Source organism: Delphinapterus leucas, chromosome X (genome assembly GCF_059928025.1).
Source record: "Delphinapterus leucas isolate spDelLeu-1000000601 "Yukka" chromosome X, BTC_Dleu_Yukka2, whole genome shotgun sequence".
NCBI classification, from domain to species: domain Eukaryota; kingdom Metazoa; phylum Chordata; class Mammalia; order Artiodactyla; family Monodontidae; genus Delphinapterus; species Delphinapterus leucas.
This window is the reverse complement of record NC_143150.1, coordinates 89484488-89500306: the sequence shown is the minus strand read 5'-3', so window position 1 is coordinate 89500306 and position 15819 is coordinate 89484488.

The following is a 15819-nucleotide window of genomic DNA, read 5'->3' as shown; positions in this document are numbered from 1 at the left end:
TCCTTGGGAAAACTGACCTTCCAGAGAAAGCAAATTAAATTATCTTCCTTATCTTTGTGCTGTGACATCATTAAAATGCACATTATGTACCAAGCCTCTTGCTTTGTACTCATAACCTTAAACCAAAATTAATCTGTTGTCACAGGGAGTTAGCACGTTTGATAACACTGACTAACCAAAGCCTGAATTATTCAGGAAAAGTTTTGGATTCAGACAACAACAGGGAGAATTATGTAGTGGCCATGGAACATTCTCCTGCTTGTAGAGGAATAACACTCCCATCCTCTATTTCTGGGAACTTCTGCTCTGCTGTCTGAAGTGAGGTTTGAGTGCCCATAGAGAAGAGAATCCTCAATTAGTATGGAGCAGATCTTCAATGCATTCATTTAGTTAGTGAGCATTAATTAAGCACTGATTTAGAGTCCAGACCCTTACCATACATTTTTCCATTCGTACAGTTGTTGAGAACGTATGACTTGTGAGTATCTGCTGGAGAGTCAGTCATTTATGAAAAGTTCATGGTCACTGCCTTTGAAAAGCTTTTAGTCCTGCTCGGAGAAAACAAAACAACAGCCATGTGTGAGATACAGTGTGACTGCACAGGGTGCTATAGGAGTATAGAGAGAGTCTCAAATAAGGGCAAATAAGGATGGTGATAAGGTGGTGTCTAAGCTGAACCCATGAGGACTGCATAAAACAGGTAGGGGTTAATTAGCCTGTGAAGAAGGGCAGTTCCATTCCAGGTTGGGGGAGCAGCAGGGAAAAGGCCTGCAACTGTATTATGAGAGTAGAGGGCATTGGGAGGCAATGCAAAGCCATAGAAGAGTTGTAGGGAAGAGTGGATCTGAGCAGATTTGCATTTTAGAAAGCTGTCTCTGGCTTCAACGTGGAAAGTTGACCATGGAAAGGAAAGCCTGGAGGCAGAGAAACTTAGTGGTCTTCATGCCCATCTGTGAAGGTGGCAATGGCTGGCTGGAAGGTAATGGTGTGGAGGGTGGAGAGAAATTAACATTTTCAATGTACATTTAGGAGGAGGAAGAGTCAACCCGATTGGCTGGATGATTAGATGTGGAGGAGGGGCAGATGTGGGAAAGACAGAAGTTAATGCAGAGCTTCTGCCCTCCAGGAGCTTACAGAATGCTCGAAAGACACAACCTGTAAATGTAAACCTTGGACATGTCAGACACTTTAGCATAGTAGAAAGAGTCTGGGCTTTGAAATCAGGCAAACTTGCATTGACTTCCTGTCATATCATTGATTAGGCACGTGAGAGAGATGGATCACTTGAACACATTGCATCTCAGTCTTTTACTGCCTTACAGTGGTTATGAGCTTTTGTGTGTGGCATCTAAGAGATGTTCTATAAATATTAGTAAATATTTCTATAAAATAAGAATCATTATACCTATAACACTAGGCAAATAATACCAGTCATTATTAAGTAAAACTGTTAAAAAACAAATATGGGTTAATGTATATAATTTGGAGGGTCAAATATATATTGAAGGATTTTTTGCTCTTAAAAGGTTCTGAGGAAGAGAAAACTCCTATTGTGTAATTAGGAAACCAAATAGAAATCTGTGTCCTGTTTCTGAGTATCTCTGGTCAAGGGGTACCTTGGATCAACATTTTATCCCAATGATGGTCCGGAAGTTCTTCCACATATCTGACTGCAATCCCTCTTGCTTTATTTCTTAGCCTGTTTGTTTTTGCCCAGTCCCCTTAGATTTCTTCTTGCTGCTCCAAGTGTAGTTATTCTCTTATCAGGGAGTGGTTTAGCAATATTGTCTCAAACACTTTTGTGCTGGGACTTTAACTATATTGCTCTGATTTCCTAGCTCTGCCTAAAGAATATGTTAATTTATTTCCTGGAATTGGTGTTTTCTTCTCCATAGACCTCGCTCATTATTTTTCTATTTAGAGAAAATATTTACACATTTAAATTCTTTTTCAAAATGTTCCCTTCTCTGATGGAAATATTCTGGAATTAGATAGTGGCAAGGGTTGAACAACATGGTGAATATACTAAAAACCACTGAATTGTGCACTTCAAAATGGTAAGATTTCTGTTACGTGACTTATATTTCAATAAAATTTAAAAAATAAAAAGCTTTGGTTAAAAAAATATGTTCCCTTCTTCGATGTCTTTTTGGTGGCCTAACTTGATTTTGTCCCCCGGATCAATGTATTTGACCCGTGTTTCCATGTAAAACATTGCCCAAGCCAGCATTCAGGGAAGCCATTCTAGATCCCTAATCTGTGGAAATGTTTATCCCTACTTTATAGCTGGAGACCTGAGGCAAAAAGAGGCACCTGATTGACTCAGAATCACCCAGCTGCCATAGACCCACACAGAATTGATCAGACAGCACCAGCTGGCTGCTGCAGGCGAACTGATCTTCCAATGACTGTCTTTAGAGTGTCCCCAACCTCCTTCTTCTTCAGGGGGACCTGCAGCCAGCCCTTGCCCTCTTCTATTTTTCCTTCCTCTGTTCAAGTTTGCCCCTGGAAAGGATCTGGTCTACTCTTGGCATGTATTTCAGATCAGGTACTACTGATCTCTGGAAGATTTTCGTTTAAAACTTACCTGTATTTAGGAACTGGAAAGGATTGTTCCCTGTAGAGGAAAGCAGGCACTAAAAAGCTGGTGGGGCAGCTCAGGGAGGGAACGATCTGGGTTTTCCCCAGAGCTCTTCCAATGCTGCCACATCACTGCCATCTGGTCTACCTCTATCTAAAGCCAACAGTACAACTGAATAATGACTCCGTTCTTCCGTTCAGCTATCAATGACATTGATTCTGAGGCTGTACCACTCAGTGTATGCAACACCCACAGTGCAGGAGGCCATGTGGTCAACAGACCCAGTCTCTGACCCAGGCCTGCCCTCAGATTGCTGGCAGAACTTGGGTGGGTTATTTTGAGCCTCAGTATCCTGGTCTGCAGTCTGGCCACAGGAATCTCAATTTTATAGGATTCAATGGAAGCAAGTGTGGAGTTTCCAGCCTGCCCAGATTGCAGGTCCTTGTAAATTCCCTTTCCTCCCTGCTTTGTTGAAACCTCTGAGTATGGCCCATGTTCCCACTGAAGTTCCTGTCTTCAGTCTTAGTTCCTGAGGCATAAAGAAAGAAAAAGAAAGTGATCTTGGGAGGGCTGCAATTTGTAATGAGTCAGTGTGCCACATGCAATCTTAAATATGCTGCCTGTAGTGGGTTGAATTGTGTTCCCCAAAATATGTCCAAGTCTTAATCCTTAGTACTTGTGAATGTGAACTTATATGAACATAGGGTCTTGGCAGAAGTAATTAAGTTGAGATTATCTTAGGTCCACCCTAAATCCAATGACTGATGTCTCTTATAAAAGAAAAAGGAAAGGGAAATTTGAGACACAGAGACACAGAGGAGAAAGCCTTGTGAACATAGAGGCAGAGACTGGAGTTATGTTGCTACAAGACAAGGAATGTGTGGGATCACCCGAAGCTGGAAGAGGAAAGGAACGATTCTCCCCTAGAGCCTTCAGAGGGAGCATGGTCCTAATGACACCTTGATTTCAAATTTCTAGCCTCCAGAACTGTGAGAGAATAAATTTCTGTTGTTTTGTGTCACCAAACAACAATTTGTTAATTTGTTATAGCAGCCACAGGAAGATAATACACTGCCTGAAGGAAGGACAATCAATATGTACAGAGAAACTAGCATGTGTATTTGCTAGTGCATTCCCAACTGGGTGTGTCTAGAGCATCAGGAGAGGCAGGAAACCTCCCAGCAGCCATCTGGTCTCTCTCCCCAGCTCCGGGCAGAGCTGGCATCTGCACATGGATGGTCCCATGCCACGCCCAGATTGCATGTGATGGAGTTACCGACTGTGATGCGTTATATGGGGGGCATCTATAGACCTCTTCACATGGAGGCAGGATAAACACATGGCTCTATAAATGTTCTCCCAGAAAGATCTGGCCTGAAGCACTATGGCAGGTGTGGTAATTACATCTCACCAGGAACACAAATTGTTACCACGCTGCTAAGCAGTAGCTGACAACTTTTTTCTTTCATCCAAAGATTTCTGGAAATTGCTTTTGATGAAATAGGATCAACATTAATTTCCTTTTAATGCATTGTATCTATCAATTGAAATGGAAGAAGAAAGCCATTATCAGCTTTCATAGATAGATGATAAATAGAGAGATATATGATTTTTCCCCAGGACTCACAGATGCAAATGGGAAGGAAAAGTTGCAATACTAAGTGTACATATTTTGAGGGCAAGATAAGTAAGAACAAAGCCCTGCTGGCTCACATGGACAGCTCTGTATCTCTGCCTGCAGGACTCTGGGTTGTGTGTGTGTGCCAGAGGGAAGCTGAGGTGGCCACCTCTTCACAATCTCTGTCCTATAGACAGTTGCTTACCCCACCCCTCACCACTAGAGTAAATTCATTTGAAATACATAGCATCTAAAAGTGCTAAAATGTACAGTGGGCCCAAGTAGCAGTGATTCATCCCTATGAGGCCCTCAGCCAAAATCAACAAGGAGAGAGCTGGGCTGCTGTCAGTGTCACAGCAGCTCATTGTCTACATACCAAAGGCAATATCACAGATTTAGGGGTTGTTTGTATTCTCCTGTTTGCTGGAGGCCACTTTGGTACCTCAGCTCTGAGGTCTCCTTTGAAGGGAGAGGAATGTGTGCACATTTTGATGGTGAATTCAACATCCTCTCCTCAGCTGAGCTACAGGGCCTATTTTCCAAAATGATCCCATCTGACATTTAGATAACTCTGGATTCAGTCCATCCCTCTCAGAGGAGCTTACCAGTGGGACCTCTGTCTAAATGCTGGGAACAAGAGCAGAACAGCCAGCTGGTTTTCTCACAAAGGACTCTGAGTGGTACTCAGCCCACTCAAGCTCCTATCTGATGCTTCTTAATGGAGCAAAGTCATGCTTGGTAATAAGCAGGAAGTAGATCTGTTATGCATTTTGCCATCACTAACCAATCCCTGGATGAGTTTCTAAAATCTCATTGAAGGGAAATACTTGGACAAGATTGGGGAGGTGGAACTCAGGTTTCTCTTTGAATTTCTACTTGGGTAGAATCAAAGAAACCTGAACGCCTTTAGCATTTTAACCTTGTCCATGAAATATGTGACAATCCAGTGTGTATGTGTGCATGTGCACACAGGTGCTTATACTGGAGGGTACAGTGAGTGCTTGAGTACTTATACCTTACAGTTGCTGATGCAAGATGGTTTAAAGACTTGACATTTTTCATCCATACATGTAATTTATTTGTTCAAATTGGACAAAGTATGAAAAAGCCAGAAAAATGATTGGAAGAGTTAGGTGAAGTTAAAAGAATTCAGTGTGTAGAGCTCAGGGAAACTGCTAAGGAGAGTTGGGAATGTGCCTCTGACTCAGGGCTGTAAATCCCAAGAGGAATCTGCAGGGCAGTAGAGGGCACCACTAAGAAGGAAATGGGCAGAAAGGAGTTGAGGTGCATCTTAGTCAGCTCAGGCTGCCATAACAAAATACCAGAGACTGGATGGTTCAAACAATAGAAATTACTTTTCTTACAGTTCTGGAGGCTGGGAAGTCCAAGATCAAAGTGTCAGCAGGTTTGGTTTCTGATAAGAGCTCCTTTATGTGGCTTGCTGACTGCCACATTTTTGATGTGTGTTCACATGGCTTGTTCTTTGTGAGTGCACAGAGACAGGGAAGATGAGCTCTCTGGTACCTCTTCTTATAAGGGCACTAACCCATCGGATCAGGACCCTGCCCTTATGACCTTATTTAACCTTAAATACCTTCTTGTAGGCCCTATCTTCAAATACAGTCACACTGGAGATTAGGGCTTCAACATCTGAATTTTGAAGGGGGGACACAGTTCAGTCCATAGCAGAGTGAAAACTACAAGCAGTGGAATAGGCTCCCAGGAAAATAAAAGATCTAGTTCCACAATATGCTGGAGGGATGTGAAGGGCCTATTCTTGGCCCTTTGGAGATGTGAGGAAGGGCAGGGCAGACTAAAAGCTCTAGGTTGCTTGGAAACATCATTTGATGAATGCTTTGATCTGGTAATCTCTCTCTCTCTCCCTTCTAATGGATTACTAGTATATTCTTATTAGATGGACAGAACTAGGTTAGGAAGGAGGGAAGGAAGGAAAGAAAGGAGGATGGAAAGAAGGAATGAATGAAGGAAGGAAGGAAGGGAGGAAGGGAGAAATTAGAGCTAGTAGGACTAGCTAGTGGGGTTGCAGTTACAATCCCCTGGGGGAAAAACAGGGAATGAGATGCTGTATTTTCCCTTGATCATGCAAGAAGTTACTGGCAATTTGTTCTGGCCAGCAAAACTTCTGATATCATGACTCCAGGTGACTGTGTAATAACCAACCTAGGAACAGAAATAGAATCGATTTTTTCTGCCTGAAGAATTTTTTTTTCTGTCATTTGATTTAGAGGTCAAAGGCTATTCACCATGTCACTAAGAATTAGAAAACCTTGGGCTTCCCTGGTGGCGCAGTGGTTGAGAATCTACCTGCCAATGCAGGGGACACGGGTTTGATCTCTGGTCTGGGAAGATCCCACATGCCGCGGAACAACTAAACCCGTGCGCTGTAACTACTGAGCCTGTGCTCTAGAGCCCGTGAGGCACAACTACTGAGCCTGTGTGCCACAACTACTGAAGTCTGCGCGCCTAGAGCCTGTGTTCTACAACAAGATAAGCCACCACAGTGAGAAGCCCGCGCACTGCAACGAAGAGTAGCCCCCGCTCGCCACAACTAGAGAAAGCCTGCGCACAGCAACGAAGACCCAACACAGCCAAAAATAAATAAATAAATTTATATATAAAAAAAGACAGTGTCATATTTTTTTTAAAAAAGGAGAAAACCTTTATGAAATATTGATTAAACTTTTGAATTGAATGTGTGATAGAGAGGAAAGCTGGGCTGATTAATTTATTTTTTATTGGTATGTGGGATCTTAGTTCCCCAACCAGGGATCAAACCCGCACTCCCTGCAGTGGAAGCATGGAGTCTTAACCACTGGACCGCCAGGGAAGTCCCAAGCTGGGCTAATTTAAATTCCCTACTAGACCTGTCTTAATGAGGTAACATGAGATATAAAAATTATAGCATCAAAGACTTCTGTGGAAGCCATCACACCCAATGCTGTGAGCTCACTGATTGTCATCTCCCTGGTGGATGAATGGGAATCAGGCCAAAGGGAATGCAAAGAAATGCTCCTCTCTTACTCTGATTGTGTAGATCTCGTGGGCTTTTCAAAATGGCATGTGGGTCAGTGTTTACTGGATCCTGGACTAGTGCATCCTCCTTCTGGCATCTTAAGGGAAACAATCCCCAGGCTTGGTAGAAGCCCTTGATCTTCTCACTTAGAAAAGTTAGAAGTCAATGAATATTCACATCCCCATCTCACTTTTACCCTGATTTGCTAACCTGATCCTTGCCAAATTAGGCTGAAAAGAAAGCTGTGAGAATCTTGACCTTCCATTTTGAGACAAGTACCAACCTTTACATTAAAGGCTCTACAAATATTTGTGAATTTATCATGGGGACACAGAATTGGTGAGGTGATCCCCTTCACTCAGCATGTGTATATATATACTTATATATAAAGTTTACATCATTTATAATGATAGATAGATAGATAGATAGATGATAGATCAGTTGCCATGATGGACAGAAGGAGGGGAAAAGACACAAACTCATCAGTCTGTGTCACATCATGGTAGAACACAAGGCTGGAATGTAGGTTCAACCCTTGTTGAAACCCAGCTGGTCTGACCTGGGGAAGGGCTTCCTCTCATTGTTTTAGGGTCTCCGTCTGCTAATCCAGAGAATGAATTCATCTTTACTAAAGACCTGTCCAATCTTGTGATTCTATAATCATAAGTATGGTGATAAGATGCTCCTCTATACTTAGGCTGCCACCTGGAGAGTGAATTCTGCTTTCATTTCCCATTTTGGTGATGGAGAATTTGAAGTCAGGCAAGGTTATGAGAGGCCCAAAGCAATTAGCGATGGAATCTAATCTCCAATTCAAGGCTTTGGATCCTGGCTTCCTGCTGCATTAACCGTTGTTTACAGTGTCTGCTGGCATCATATTGGGCTATCCAAAATGCTCTTCTGAATGACACCACTGACTGGGCAGAAATGTTGCACTATTAAAATATTTTGCAGAGTCTTCTCAATGAGATTTATACTCCTAGAGAGCAGAGATATTAGCAAGCATATAAGGCATATGTAGTATTGTTTTATTTATTTCCTATTACCAAAAATTTTGAAGCAGTTTCACTAAAAACATAGGAATAACAATCTTAACACTCCAGGAGGAAAATTTGGGCAGAGAACTCTCTGAGAAGCACCCCCAAACTAATGGCTGGTGAAAATAAACTTCTCCTCTCTTCTCTCTACTTTCTTGATTTGTATTAAATTTTCTCTTTTCTAACCTTTTTTTTTTCTTTCCCATCTACCTGGTTTAAAGCAAATTGAGACAGGTTTATGAAACTTAAATCCAAAGACATCCTAATGGATACATCATTTAATTCTCATGGCAACTCATTAGGTACAAACTATTATTATATACGTTTTACACATGAAGAAACTAGGGGCACAAAGAGGTTGAGAAAATTGCCTAAAGTCACACAACTGTTAAATATGTGGAGCTGGAATTTTGATCAAGAAAGTCTGAATCCAGGGACTGTACCATTAACTATTACAATATATGCTGAAAAATGTGAAGCCAGATTTTTTTTTTGGCTGCACTGCGCGGCTGGTGGGATCTTAGTTTCCCCAAACCAGGGATTGAACCCACACCCTCAGCAGTGAAAGCATGGAGTCCTAACCACTGGACTGCCAGGGAATTCCTGTGAAGCCAAATTTTAAACCATGTCTGTTTGACTCACACCTCACTGATCTTGACTACTAGGCTATGCTACGTGTGATAAAAATGATGATCATAATAATGACAATAACAGTAATTATTATAGCTGACATGTATTGAGCTTTTATAGTGGGCCAGCATTAGTCTAAATATTTTAATAAATTAACTCATTTAATCTTCACAAAAACCCTCTGAGGTTGGTACTACTATTATCCCCAGTTAAAAAACTCATTTCTATTCATATTTATAAGCTGAGGAACAGAGAACTTATTTTTAAGAATTAAAAAAAAATTTACTTATTTATTTTTGGCTGCGTTGGGTCGTTGCTGCACATGGGCTTTCTCTAGTTGCCGCGAGTGGGGGCTGTTGTTGCAGTGCACGGGCTTCTCATTGCGGTGGCTTCTCTTGTGCAGAACACGGGCTCTAGGCGGTCGGGCTTCAGTAATTGTGGCACGTGGGCTCAGTAGTTGTGGTTCGTGGGCTCTAGAGCATAGGCTCAGTAGTTTTGGCGCATGGGCTTAGTTGCTCTGCGGCATGTGGGATCTTCCCGGACCAGGGCTTGAACCCGTGTCGCCTGCACTGGCAGGCAGATTCTTAACCACTGCACCACCAGGGAAGCCCAAGAATTTTAAATTAAGATACAATTCACATACTGTAAAACTTACCCTTTTAAAATGTAAAATTTAGTGATTTCTAGTCTATCCATTATGTTGCAAAACCATCATCAATACATAATTCTAGAACATTTTCATTGCCTACAAGAGAAAGCCTGTTTGCATTAGCAGTCACTCTCAATCCCCTCTGCCCCCCACCTCCTGGCAACCACTAATCTACTTTCTGTCTCTATAGATTTGTCCATTCTGGACATTTCATATAAAAGGAATCATACAATATGTGTCCTTTTGTGTCTGGAATAGAGAAAAACAGCTACCATTTATTGGTTGCCATGACTACCATGTCCTAAGCACTGTTATTTGGGACCTTTGTGTGCATTATCTCTAATTCTCCCAATAACCTTATGTCAGAAACTATTATCTTCATTTTAATGAGGAGACTGAGTCACAGAGCTGTTCAGTAACGTGTATAAAGAGCAACAGCTCATAAACGGCAGAGATAAAATGCAAAACCAGGTCTATCTGTATCCAAATCCCATACCCTTTGTACTCCATCCCTCTGCTTCATGGCCACAAGAATGTGGGCTAGTAATGTGGTGGTCTTGAAGCCAGGGCAAAGGAGTCAAATTAGCCTGCTGGTGGTGGGAAGTACAGCCCCAAGTCCTCCTGGACTTTGTGCCTGGTAGTGGGGTGGGGGTAAGGGGTGCCCCCCCTTCCTGAGCCTGTGCTCTATCTCAGTAAATTTGTCTGCTGAGGTCCTGCTTGACCTCTTCTCTCTGGAACTCCCTTGTGGCCCCAGCTAATGTGTAGGTTGAAGAGCTTTTAGGGTGGAATTTCTGTATTTCTTCATCTGGCTTTGGGTTACGCATGGAATCATGATGAAGCAAGTTAAGACTTCTACAGAGGGAAGGAAAAAAAAATGATGGAATCTCTTCAAGCATTCCCCAAAGTCTACAGCTTGGGCACATTTGCTTCTGAGATTCATTGAATGGGCACTAGCTCCCCTTGTGTGGATGGGCACCCAAGGCTGACAGCTCATATATGCCACCAGAGGAGGTTTGCCCAATGGTTTGGTGCACAGAGAGCCATTTATGCTGTTGACCTATACTGACATTTTCTCCCAATGTGAAGCTCTTTAGGGTGTGACCTGGAGGGATCTGGGGTAATGCACTTTAAAGAGAGAGGACTGGTTGATAAAGCTGAGATTTGCACTGTGCAGTGGTGATAATGATTCTTTGATGGCTTTGGAGGATTTCACATAAAAGAGAAAAATTTATCTCAAAGAGCAGACTCCGAGAATGTTAGAGATGGAAGCGACCCTAAGACTAAATATTCAGCCCTTTTTTTTGAGACAAATACATTTACCAAGTCTAAGAAAGAGGTCTGGCACAGAGCTGGAGTGTGTGCGGTATCTGTGCGTGCCAATGGGACAGCCCACAGGGGTCATGGTGCTCTGGCTGCTATACCCAGTGAAGCCTTAGCCCCAGTGATCCCTGAATTTCAGTGACACACAAATACATCAGATGGTGCTTGTACCGTAGACTCTTTTGGCCCTTCATGCTGCCACTTCACTGGCTCTCTTTTGTGAAAACATGCCCCCTGCAGGGTGGGCCCTTGTCACTTCCCAGAACACTGATGATAATGATGGCAATGACAATGACAATGACAACATCATCTCAGAAAACCTGGAGAGTGGTGGACATGACTTGTGCTCTAGTGATTTGCAAGGATGCCTTGGGGTATCAGACCCCCCAAGCTGCCACCTCAAAGCCACCCCTCTCCCTCTAAAGGACCACTGGGGCAGCATTACGGTGGGGAGGAGAAAGTGCAGGTCCACAGAGCAGAACCAAAACACCCAACAGTACAATTAGCTCTCCCCATGGACCAGCCCCAAGAGCTCTTTTACAAAAGCAGATGTTTATACTAATGCTTGTGGACAATGAAGAATTAAGTGGTGTTTTCCATGCTCTGTATAAGTAGACACAGAAATGGATACTGCTTTTCTAGAAATAGTGCCTTCCAAAAAAGTTTGTTTCAATGATTTGGAAAATGCGGGTCCAAACAGCTCATTTCTTCAGATTGATAAACTGACTTGCTGTTACTGCAGCTAAAGGCCTTTAAGAGTCACTGTTGGGTTCACAGAGGAAGTGAGAAGGTGGCAGGAAAGAGGGTGTCTGAAGGGAAACCTCTGTCTTTTTGACTTTGGGGATAGTGTGTCTCAGGCTCCCCCTTTTAACTTTTTACCTTGAGATAGTTTTAGACTTACAAAAAGGTTGTGAAAATAATAGAATTTCTTAATGTCCTTCACCTAGCTTCCCCTTATGTTAACATCTTATATAACCATAGAATATTTATCAAAAGTTAGGCAGTAGGGCTTCCCTGGTGGTGCAGTGGTTAAGAATCTGCCTGCCAACGCAGGGGACAGGGGTTCAAGCCCTGGTCTGGGAAGATCCCACATGCTGCAGAGCAACTAAGCCCGTGCGCCACAACTACTGAGCCCGTGCACCACAACTACTGAGCCCGTGTGCCACAACTACTGACGCCCACACACTTAGAGCCTGTGCTCTGCAACAAGAGAGGCCACTGCAATGAGAAGCCTGCACACCCAATGAAGAGTAGCCCCCGCTTGACGCAGCTGAAGAAAGCCCGCGTGCAGCAATGAAGACCCAATGCAACCAAAATAAATAAATAAATAAATTTATTAAAAAAAAAAGTAAGGCAGTAATAAAAAAGAATGAAATGATGCCATTTGCAGCAACATGAATGGACCCAGAGATGAACATACTAAGTGAAGTAAGTCAGAAAGAGAAAGACAAATATCATATGATATCACATATGTGGAATCTAAAATATGATAAAATGAAGTTATTTACAAAACATAAACAAGCTCACAGAAATAGAAAACAAACTTATGGTTACCAAAGGGGAAAGGTGCGGGGGAGGGATAAATTAGGAGTTTGGGATTAACATATACACACCACTATATATAAGGTAGATTAACAACAGGACCTACTGTATAGCACAGGGAACCATATTCAATATCTTGTAACAAACTATAATGGAAAAGAATATGAAAAAGAATATATATAATTAAAAGTGTATATATATATATATATATATATATATATATATACTGAATCACTTTCCTGTACACCAGAAACTAACACAACATTGTAAATTAACTATACTTAAATTTAAAAATATAAAATAACAAAGAGGAATTAAGGTTCCTCTCCTCAAAATCTTTATCTCTGCATCAACTATTAAGAGCATTTTTAATTTAAATTTATAATCATATAAAGGTTTTTAAAATGTCAAAAAAAGTAAGGCATTAACCTTGATACAATACTATTAACCAAACTACAAAATTTCTTCTGAGTTCATCAGTTTTTCCACTGAAATCCTTTTTCTGTCCCAGGATCCAATCTGGGATTCCACATTGCATTTGTTGCCTTAGTAACGTCAGGTCTCCTTAGTCACCTCCTATCTGTGACAGTTCCTCAGACTTTGTCTGTCATGACCTTGACATTTTTGAAGAGTAGTGGTCACCTATCTTGTAGAATGTCCCCCAATTTGTTTTTTTCTGATGTTTTCTCATGATTAGAATAAAATAGAAATGTCTCATGATCAGTTAGAAATAAATTGAAGTTGGAGGGGGCCCTTTGGGGGCTAAACTTAAGAAAGGGAAATTACATTTCTCTGGCATCTTGCACCCTTCCTCAATGCTCTCTGTCCATCTCCAGTCCTCTTCTTTCTACCCTTAGTGGGGCCAAGATTTTCTAAGCACTTGCTCTGTGTCCAACCCAATCATGGAGGCATGGAGCACTACAGAAGAAAGGTGCCTTTTAAATTTTTCATTTTTTTTCACAAGTGTCCTCAAACTCTAGGAAGGAATTCCAATCTCCTACATTGAGACTACACGGAGGCAGTATAGTGCTCCTTTTGAAAAGATTTGAGCAGAGGCAGTTCCTCCTGCACCTGGAATTTATTACATTACTTATTGTGTGAAAAACAGTGATGCCCCATCAGCAAACTATTAAACTTGCAATGTGTGTACTACATTTTGGGGAAGCTTCCTGAAGTTGCCTCCTTAATTGGGTGATGTGATGTTTCATCTCAGAGGTTCTGATATTTCCTACTCTTGGTGGAGGGAGAAATAGCAACTCAGTGTTTTTGGAGTTTCAAGGGAGATGAGAAGTATTATGAAATCATCAACGTTGAAGCTCAGAACATGATCCTTCCAACTGATACCACTGGCTAAGATTTATTATCTTTTTCTGAAAAAAGTTTGGGGATTTTTTTCATAGCTCTATTGAGCATCAATGCTAGAAGAAGATGCTGTTCACAGTCCTGCCATTTCACACATGAGATCACTGAGACCAGAGAGGGAAAAACAACCAATTACTCAATCAATGAAATCTCTATTGCCCATTTTCTAGGTGCTCAGGTCTGTACTGGTTGGTATAAGGGCATATAAGTTTATAGAACATTGCTTCTATCCCTAAAAAGCTTAAAGATCCAGCATGGGAATGATTACTACTCCATTTAAAGTGACAGTGAACAAGGCAGGATAGTGTGTTATGGTGTTGATGTCATAAGAATTAATAGACAACTGCAGTAAAAGCTTGAAAAGGCCTTAAAGGGGAGGATCTTTAAAACTGAGCTGGATCTTTAACAATTGATAGGATTTGGAGAGATTAAAAAACCAGACTGTGGAAGGCCCCAAAAGCCAGGCAGAAAAGGTTGGAGGATTTGGGGCACACGAGGGGAGTAGTGTTTATAGATGTTTAATCTGCCTGAGATGTGCAGTGGGAGTCATTGCCAGGTGAGTGTAACATTTATTCTGGGCCTCCCGGAGGCAGTGCCAAAGCACTGTGGTCCACTGGTGAGACCAGGAATCAGGTAGGAAAGGAAAGCTGCTGTATGGAGCAAGTGAGAGAGAATTTTGGGAGTAAATGTATCTCTGAGTGTTTTGGGCCAGCCAAAACCCAAAAGAGGGAGAGTGGTGCACCTAATCCTAGATCATTTAGCTCTTCTGTAAAATCTTGGTGCCTCTGACACCAGGTGTCCCACTTCTGGGGCGGGTGTGTGCGGTCCTGAAGGCTCTGTGACTTGGGAGAACAAACCCTCTCTAAAAGAGCTCAGGCTGTAGACTTTGCTGATTAAAATCAGGGTCTCCAGAAAAGGGAACCCTCCTACACTACTGTTGGGAATGTAAATTGATGCAGCCACTATGGAAAATGGAATAGAGGTTCCCCAAAAAACTAAAAATAGAGTTGCCATATGATCCAGCAATCCCACTCCTGGGCATATATCCGGAATTGTCCAGAAATCCACTTTACTTTTTTGCATCTCAAATGTTTGCCACAAACCTTTGTTTTCATGGAGAACACAAGCTCGATAAAAATATAATTGCAAACTATAGGTAGCTTTAGAGAAAACCATAATAGTAAAGATAATATGCACCATTTATTTAGTGTATATGCTATGACCAAGAGCTGAGCTGGATGCTCTACACATGATATGTCCATTTTCCCTAAAAATCACACAAGGTGAAAATTACTGAACACAATTTACAGGTGAGGAAACTGAGTTGCGGATGTGTGGAGCTACTATCCAGGTCCCACAGATAGCAGTGGTGATGGGATCCTAACTCGAATTTCTTGGGCTTCAAATGACTTGTTCTTTGCCCTATGCGTAGATGTTTCTCATTTCCACTCACTAAGTGCTGGCCCTTCAAGTGGGTCTGGTTAAGAGGCTGTATTTATTTTTCAGAAGCTGTAGCCAGACCATGAAGCCTTCCTTGTGTTCCTTTTTCAGAGCTGGTTTTCAGAAATACACAAAGAAATCAGCCCTGCCCTTTCCAGCCATAGCCTGTTCAAGGATCAGTGGCATTTGATCTTTGGATTCCCTACCCTATGGACCAGATGTGAATCTAAACATCATCCGAAGAGTTCCCATAATGAAAGTTCATACTCAAAAACACCCTTTTGCCACGGTTGTAAATATTTGGGATACTTATGCTTTGGGATTCAAAGGCAGTTTCAAAAGCAAGTGTTCCAGAAATGGCTTCAGCACTGGTAACACCATTGAGATCCTAAGATGACTACTCTAAAAATGAACAAACCCATTTGGAAGTTGAACTGCCGACAAGTTGACTAAAAACAAGATATGATCCCCTCCCCATCTCCTACTCCAACCAAGTTAGTACTCCATATCTGTAAAACGAGTGGAGTGTAAATTGGTGTGTGTGTGTGTGTGTGTGTGTGTGTGTGTGTCAGGTGGGTGTCCTCCAAGGTAATGAACAACAGGAGA